Raw genomic sequence first — 9,081 nt, 5'->3', positions numbered from 1 at the left:
ACACTGTTGAGGGCTCGGTAGGAGCATTGTGTGCAAATTTGGGCCCCTTAGAAAGGATGTGCTAATACTGGAGAGGGTTCCAAGGTGGTTTATGAAAGTGATTCCAGGATTGACTGGCTTGTTACATGAAAAGCATCTGATGGCTCTAGGCCTGTATTCAGAAGAATGAGGGGTGACTTCATTGAAACCGATCGAATGGTGAAAGGACTTAACAGAGTGGATGTGGAGAGGATGTTTCCTATGGTGGGAGAGTCTAAGACTGGAGGACACAGTCTCAGAATAGAGGAACGTTGTTATATAACGGAGATGAGGAGGAATTTCTTTAGCCATAGAGAGCTGAATCTGTGGAATACTTTGCCACAGGCAGATGTGGCGGCCAGATATATGCAAGACATGTAGTCAGGGCATGAAGGGATATGGGGAGAAGGTAGGAGATTGGGGTTGAGAGGAAAATTGGATCAGCCATGATGAAATGGCAGAGCAGACTCGATGGGCTAAATGGCCTAATTCTGCTCCTATATCTTATGGTTTTATGGTGACACACACAATGACACTCACATAATCCCACATATTAAAAATTTTAAACTAAATTAAATCAAAAGCTCTACCCATTATTCTCCCATCTGTTTTCTTCTCCTACTTACCAGTGCATTAATGGGCTCACCTGCTGGTATTTGTGGGGATCCTTTGGAAGAAGATCTGCCCTATTATTTACCAAACAACACTTTCGGTATGATAAACATAGGTTAATGGTTGTTCTTTATAAGTAACACAATGCTTAAGTATCTTCTTGTATCGCTCTTTTGAGACGATAGCATTTAAGTTAGATAGTGCATTCTCCCTTTTGCTTGTTATCAATCACTCTGCCAAGAGGCTTTATGTCAGCAGAACTTATTGTGTCTTCCAATTCTGGCTCTCTGATGACTGGGGTTTCCCTCTCTGGCTGAAGGGATTCCCCTATATTATGTGAGATGGACCATTGTTTTGAACCACCCTTGCCAACAATAGACAAACAAGAGAAAATCTGCAGATGCTGGGAATCTGAGCAACACACACAAAGTGCTGGAGGAACTCAGCAGACAGGATGTAGATTGGGAGATCACTTCGCCTGAGCATCTACTCTCCGACCGCCAGAACAAGTGGGATCTCCCAGTGGCCACCCACTTTAATCCCACTTCCCATTCCCATACGGATATGTCCATCCATGGCCTCCTCTATTGACAGGATTAGGCCACACTTAGGTTGGAGGAACAACACCTTATATTTTGTCTGGCATGAACATAGATTTCTCAAACTTCCAGAAATGCCTCCAAGCCCCCACCCCCTTCACCATTTCCCATCCGCTTGTTCCTCTCTCACATTATCTCCGTGCCCACCCATTGCCCCACCCCACTTCTTTCTTCCATGGCCTTCTGTCTCTTTCAGCAATCAACATCCTAGTTCTTTGCTTCATCCCTCCCTCTCCAAGTTTCACCTATCACCTGCTGTTTCTCTCTCCCTCCCAACCTTTCAAATCTACCCCTCAGCTTTCTCTCTTGCAGTCCTGCCAAAGGGTTTTGGCCCGAAACGTCAACTGTACTTTTTTCCATAGATGCTGCCTGGCCTGCTGAGTTCTTCCAGTATTTTGTGGATGTTGCTTGCCAACAATAGATTGGTTTGTATCACCCTGCCAAAGGAAATAAAAACTTACCCAATATGGATTAACATGGATTACAAGTGAAGCATCCACTCCCCGTCCCATGTCCCATCTTCAATAAATTTATGAAATGAAATCAGTTGAACTAATATTTGAAAGCATAAAAAAAAACCATGGAATTGTTTTGAATGCAAATTTCTCCTTGGATGGCTTGTATTGGTGTCCTGTGCCCTGGAGATAAATCTTCAGGGCATTAGGTCAGTCCTGGGGTGTATTCAAATTTACTGATGGGGTGAGGCAGGCATGGAAAGATCTCCATATATTTTCTTGCTGCCTCGCACAAAAACAGCCATAGAAATCCGACTTCCAAAGGGTTGTAGGGTCATGGAGCGATATCGCACAGAATCTGGCCCACCATGTACATATTAATTCCATTTGCTCACACTAGCTCTGTAACTTGGTTGTTCATATGTTGTTCTGGATGCCACTTAAATTTTCTGCATGACAACACCACCCTAATCATATGTTCGACATGTGTTTGGGATTCAGACTGACTTGCTTCCTCCCTGGTCCTGGTTCTGAGGCTCAGCTGAAAGCATCAGACTTCTCCACAGCTGGGGCAGAGAACTAACTGACCACAGACTCAAAAAAGGTCAGTAGGCTAAATTTTGTGAAGCTGATGGCCTGGGCTTCACTTTGCTTGTGGCATGGACTCTTCACTTCTGAGATGTGTCCTTCCGCATTTACCGTTCCTAGAGAAGCTGACCCACCATGGCCGAGGGGTGTTGCAAGTTCTAATAGCAAGCGGGCCAGATAGTCAGTCAGAAATGTTTAAAACTATGTAAACTTAAGCATTAAATGAAGGTTAAAAAGTAAAATAGGCAGATTTAAAACACTACATGACAAATTATTTGGAAACATTAAAGCTATGGAAAGTGAGTAAACACATTACTTATTTGCACTGGCACGGTATTGCAGCAGTGACCCAGGTTTGGTCCTGACCTTGGGTGTGCTCTGAATTGAATTGACTTTATTTCTTACATCCTTCACATATGTAAGGAGTAAAAATCTTCATGTTACGTCTCTGTCTGAATATGCAATGTGCAAATGATAGTAATTTGTAATAAATAGAATGGACAGTAAAATATACAACAGGACAGTGTTTGTATGGTCTCCCAATTGTCCTTCTAGGTTTTCGCCTGGTGTTCCAGTTTCCTCCACATCCCAACGAAATTCAATTTGTTAGTCATTTGCTCAGTATATGCATGCACAGGTACAATGAAAAAACTTACTTGCTGCAGCATCACAGGCACTTAGCATCAAATAAGCAGAACCCACAAGAAAACACAATCAAGTAAAAATTGTACACATCTTTAAATACGAGAATAGAATTAGATTTTTAAAATAAGTCTACTGGAGTTCAAGGTGATTAGAGTGGTCATTGTGCCAGTATACTGTAATGATAAGGGTTGGCTGGGTCAAGAAACGAATGGTTGAAGGGAAGTAGCTATTCTTGAACCTGGTGATGTGAGACTTCGGGCTTCAGTGCTTCCTGCTCAATGGTGGCCATAAGAAGGTGGCATGGCCTGGATGGTGGGGATCTTTAGATCTCTGGCGATTGATGTTGCCTCCTTGAGGAAGCACCCTCATGTAGATAATACCAGTGGTGGGGAGGGATGTGCCAGTGATGTATTAAGCTGAGCGCACTACTCTCTGGGGCTTCTTACATTCCTGGGAGTTTCTTTCCGTCCTATATGTGGGCTCCTGAATGTTTTAGATGCACGTAGTACCACCACAAATGCCCCTTCTCCACTTTCAGCACATCCACCAATCTTTTCCTCTGGTAAGCTCCTCCATAGGTGGACTCTGCTTAGACGATGAGTGCCAGGAGTCTGGTGTCAATTGTGCATTACGGCATGGGCCACCAAGTGTGCCGACTCTGTATAACTAAGGCTGCTGTTTATCTGGGAGAGGATACAAGTATTCTTTTGATTCCCCTATAGCCTCGGGGGAATTTGCAAAGAGAGCATTGGTGGAATATTTCCTACGCCTCGAGGTACCTGATATCGGTGGTTCATGTCGCAGCAGCATATATGTAGGAGGACAGGGTTCACTGAAGCCCAGTAGAAAACAAATTTTGTGCCCTGTTGGAGGTCTTGATCTTCAAACATCATTTTCCGAAATTAACAAATGACCAGGAAAAGATGGCACACAGAACCCTGGCAACAACTGAAGGGTGAGAGTGCCTACATTATATTTATACAGAAATGCCCAGGTGAGGTAGGTGCACTGGCAGGAGACTTGCGTGAATTCTAAGACCATGTTGTGCTGCATCGCAAGTTGCATTTATCCATTTGGTCTGCGTTCACAGATTCACACAAGCTCTTGTAAATTACCCATACTTGTTTTCGAATCCCTCCAGCCTCTTTCAACCTCTTCCGGACTACTTTGCTTCTCCTTTTCCAGCTTTCCTGGCCTCTCTTTATTTTAATGACCTCACCATTGACAGCCATGCCTTCAACTGCTTGGCCCCAAGCTCTGGAATACTCCCTGTCTCTCCTCCCTTAAGAAGCCACTTAAAATTAACCTCATCAACCAATGTCACCAATTCTGATATTCCACCCAATATTGTGATGATAACTTCCTTTTTAGGAATAATCTTGTTGCAGGGTGCTGAATATGACTTCAAGTTAGGTTTATTGCCATTTGCCCAAGTACGGTGAGACAGAGGTACAATGGAAAACTTAGTCGCCAAGCAGCCCCTGCGGGTGACAGATGCAAGGTTTCAACCCAAAACCTGGACAATTCTTTTCCTTCCATAAATGCTGTTCTACCCACTAAATTCCTCCAGCAGATTGTGTTTTTGCTCATGGTTCTAACAGAGACATCTTGTATCTCCAGAATCACAGGCACGTAGGTTTTAGGAAATGATATACAGTATATTCAAGTTGCTGTCTTAGTTTAATCAACTGTTGGAAGCAAAACTGTTGAAGGGCCTGTGTCTGTGTAAAATCTATGCAATTATATTGCAAAAGATACTTTTGAAGCTGTAAACTGAGTCTATACAAGTTTTTAGGAATGCTGTGTTTCCTGGTTGATAGTATTGGACAAGCTGGTATTTATATTCCTTTAGCTTATATAATGTTAGTATCATTAGCAATGTTCAAAATTCAAAGTAAAATTTATGGTCAGAGTACATACACGTCGCCACCTACAACCCGGAGATTCTCTTTCCTGCGGGCACACTTAGCAAATTTATAGAACCGTAACTCTGAACAGGATCAATGAACAACAAACTGTGCAAATGCAAATATAAATAACAAGCATGAAATAACAAGATAAAGAGTTCTTAAGGTGAGACCTTCGGTTGTGGGAACACCAGAAATAGAATGAGTGTAGTTATCCCCTTTTGTTTAAGCTTCATCAGTGCCCAACGGCTTGATGGAGCCACAGCAGAAACATCTAGTTGATCCTGTTTATGGACAAAGGGTGTTTAAATGTGACCAGTATTCATTGTCCCTCCCCGATCGCCCATTGAGAGGTGACGGTGAGCTGCACTCAGGAGTTGCTTCAGTCCTTCTGGTGAAGGTACTCCCGGGAAATTCCAAGGTTTAAGACCCGGTTGCAATGTAGGTCCAGTGAGAGAGTTTCAAGAGGATGATGGAAACTTGACGGGAGAAATGTTTCTGATAAGCCTGCTGTCCCTATGCGGCAGAGATTGTGGATTTGGGACATGTTGTCAGGGCAACTGAAGCAAGAACTTAAAGTGCCCATTGTAGATTTTACGCAGTGCTTGGAGAATGGAGCAAAGAAAAACATAAGAAAGAGTAGTCTGAGTGTTATATTTACTATATCCGTATTTGTGCTATTCTCATACCAAAGCCACAAATAAGGTGATTTCTCAGCAGCTGATTCAAAATCACTACTTTGTCACTATCCATGGAATGAATACCTCATTCACCCTGCATTGTTAATATAGGTTACTGACTGAGTTTGCCTGTGGTTTGCAGCCTTGAGGAATGCAGATAAAATATTAAAAAAATATTATGACCAAACCGACAAAGAGAAGAAATGGATGACCTTGTGTGCCTTGCAGAAATGTGCAGAAGAATTAAAATGACTGCAGGGAAACAAATCAAAATCTTTACTATTCATTACTGCAATTAGATTGCGCCACATATGGCAGCCTTACATCTCTACACCCTCTACACCCTCAATGCCTGCAATAAAATGTGTGACAACAGTAATTAGGCATTTGGTCATGTCAATTCCAGAGAAAGGAGAAAATCTTGCATCAAATCTGCAAGCAAACGCTTTGAGTTAGCTCTTCACTTCTAAGCTCGGAAAATTTTTGTTGGGGCTCTCTGTCCCTAATCAACCAATCTACGTTGCCGAGTTCTGATGGAAGACGGGAATCATCAAAGAAGGGGCAGATCCAACTCACTACTCTCTGGTCAGACAGGTGTTCTGCAGCCCTGCGATTCCCAGTGACCATCAGGCTTCGATTCTGTGCCCTGAAGCCATAGGCCCGATTCACTGCTCTGTAGATCGGCCTAGTGGAATAACAACAGCCTCACCGAAAATAATGTAGTTATTAATTCTGATTCTATTCATTTGGAGCAAGGTGGATATATCAGCTAATGGTGGTGTAAAATTGAGGAGTCAGGAGTAACTGACCGCTTGATTCAGTGTGTTATATGCAGGCTGCAGGTTCAGAAGTCCAAAACATTATGCTACAGGCAGGATCAGTGGCTCACCATGAGACCAGTGAGTTTCCATCTAACATAACCTGCTCCATTAACTTAGCTTCTCTCTCCACAGATGCTGTCTGTTCTGCTGAGGTTTTCCATCATTTTCTATCTGACCTCAGATTTTGAACTGATGCAATATTTTGATTTCGGACTCCACCTCTTTGACTTTAGCAAACTGTAAATGTGGCAGACGTCACTCCTGCCTGTTTTCAAACAGGAGCTGATATGTTTGTTACACCATTCACCTCCAGCGGCTCTCCCCATTGCTTAGATTAGGAGGTTATATAGAACATAGAACAGGCCTAGTACAGGCCCTTTGGCTCATGATGTTGTGATGCTCTAATTAAACTAATGACACCTAATAAACATACTAATTCCTTCTGGTTGGGCATAATCCATATTTCTCTATCTATGAGATATTGAACTGGCTGCAACTTTCGAACCTATTTGTTTGCGGGATCAGGGCTAAGGGATGAGCTGCACACATCTGAGGAATCAACGCTCACAACGACTGATAATCAGGGATACTGGCCAGCGGAGATCAGTCAGCTATCCGACTGGCCGGGACCCTGTGGAGACTGGCGGCCAGTGCCACAGCCAACCAATCAGAACAATGAGTCAGACCAATATAAACACGAGCACCAGGCAGAAACAACACTCAGTTGTGCACTGATGACATCACTTTGACTGGTATTGAAACGTTTGTGATCTAACCTCCAGACTAGGTGAACAAGCCTACAAATATCCCTCCCTTCTCTGCATATTCACAAGTTCATCTAAGAGTGTCCTGAATACCACCATTACCGCCACCCCTAGTAATGTTCAAAGACTGGTTAAAGAGAAGATGGAAGAGCACGGCACAGGAACAACCTCTTTGGACCATTATGTCTGTGCCAAACATGGTGTCAAATAAAAGTAAATCTTTTCTGGCTGCTCATGATCCATATCCATCTATTCACTGCACGTTCACATGTCTGGCTGAACACCTCATAAACTTCACTAGCATATCTGCTTCTCTGGAAGCCTGGAAGCCTGTTCCAGGCACCGATCATTCTCTTCTGCAAACACAAACTTGCCCTGTACAACCCCTTTGAATATCTCCCTCTCACATTAAATTCATGTCCTCTAATATTAGATATTGTGACCCAGGTAGTCTCACTTGATTCCACATTTATCTATTCCATTGTAGCTAGATTAATTCTGTCGATGCACCTCTCCTCTTCCTCACCTGCGCCTTGTTCCTCAGCAGAGTTTGAGGATTTTGCAGGGACGCTGTAGATGGGACCTTTCTATTGCTTTGAGTTGCCCGCAGCAGGTAGTCCAGGCAGTGAGATTTGTTTGCAGATGTGGTACTAATCTTTACAACTGATGTTGGTGACACACAGTCCTCTACATCTCCTGTCTCAACCTCTCCATTGTCTGGAGATGGTCGGGTTACGAGTGATCATTTCTTTTCTGGAAGGAATCTTGTGCTCACTAATCTTCATCGTCTCCTGATCCCTCAGAACGGCAACTTATAAATTTTTGCCCTTGTGAACACGCAAGCCCATGGCTTTTTGTCTTCCCTGCATGTGAAACCTATCAGTTGCTTTGATCCCTTTCTTTTACTTAAGCAGTCCTGTTGGATCGAGGATGACGTACTTCTACTGCCGTTCTGTGGATTCTGAAGTGACTTATCAAACTAGTGGTGGATCAGGAGACTATACTACATTTGGGATAGGATGTGCTCAGTGGGGTGGCTGAGCAGATAGCTTGGGTGGTGGTCTACTCCTTTCTGTTAACTTTGGGCCTTTCTGAACTCTCGACTGCATTTGGACTAGGGATTCCACGAGGTTGGCACGGATGCTATATTTTTCTAAGAGGTTTTCAGACCATGCTTGAATTGTTTCCTTTATCTACCAGTTTTTCTTTTGTCTGCATGCCTGGGGAGTCTGAAGTCAATGTTGTGGTCTGTCCAGAGGAATCCGCTGAGTGCAATTAGGGATTCAATGATGGGGATGTTAGGCAGGGGGAGTACACTGAGAATAGCTCACATTCTGTCCATGGACTGGGAGGATTCTGCAGGGACATTTTTGGTGGGACCTCTCTAGTACCTCAAGGTGCTGCAAGCAGCCCATATTTCAGGCATAGACAGAAGTGTGTTGAGGGTAGACCATGCGCTTGATGCTGGTTTGAGGTCTTGGTCTTCAAACACTTCCTTTCTCTTTGTGGAACTGACACAGAAGAGGAGAGGAAACCTAGGCAGTTCAGCCATGGGGAGCGCAGAATCGAGGGGCCAAATGACATGCACTTTGCTCCCTATGTTCTCCTGTTTTCATTTGTCCAGAGGATGTCCTGGAGCACAGTAGGCAGCGATAAGTTTAATCTTTTGCTGAGAGTTGCGTCAGCAAAAAGGGTTTATAGTTTCCATTGTGTCGGCCATTGAAAACTGTTGGGGTGGGGGGTGGTGGTGGTGTGAGGTTTTGATTCCTGCATCCCTCCATTGGTAGTCACTGGAATTAATTCCACCCGCAAATGCTTCCCCTTCTCCAGCTGGCTTTGTGACACTCTTTGTGGAACTCTCCTAATAATTTCCCACCTTGTTTTAATGTTCTTCTGAAGCACCCTTGCATAATGTTTTTATTTTGTTTTCTTGGTGCAGTATAAATGCAGATTGGTTTTAATAAATTCTTTTATTGTTTGTAATCCTTTGTG

Source organism: Hemitrygon akajei, chromosome 1 (assembly GCF_048418815.1).
Source record: "Hemitrygon akajei chromosome 1, sHemAka1.3, whole genome shotgun sequence".
Taxonomy (NCBI): domain Eukaryota; kingdom Metazoa; phylum Chordata; class Chondrichthyes; order Myliobatiformes; family Dasyatidae; genus Hemitrygon; species Hemitrygon akajei.
Note: the sequence above shows the minus strand (reverse complement) of the source record.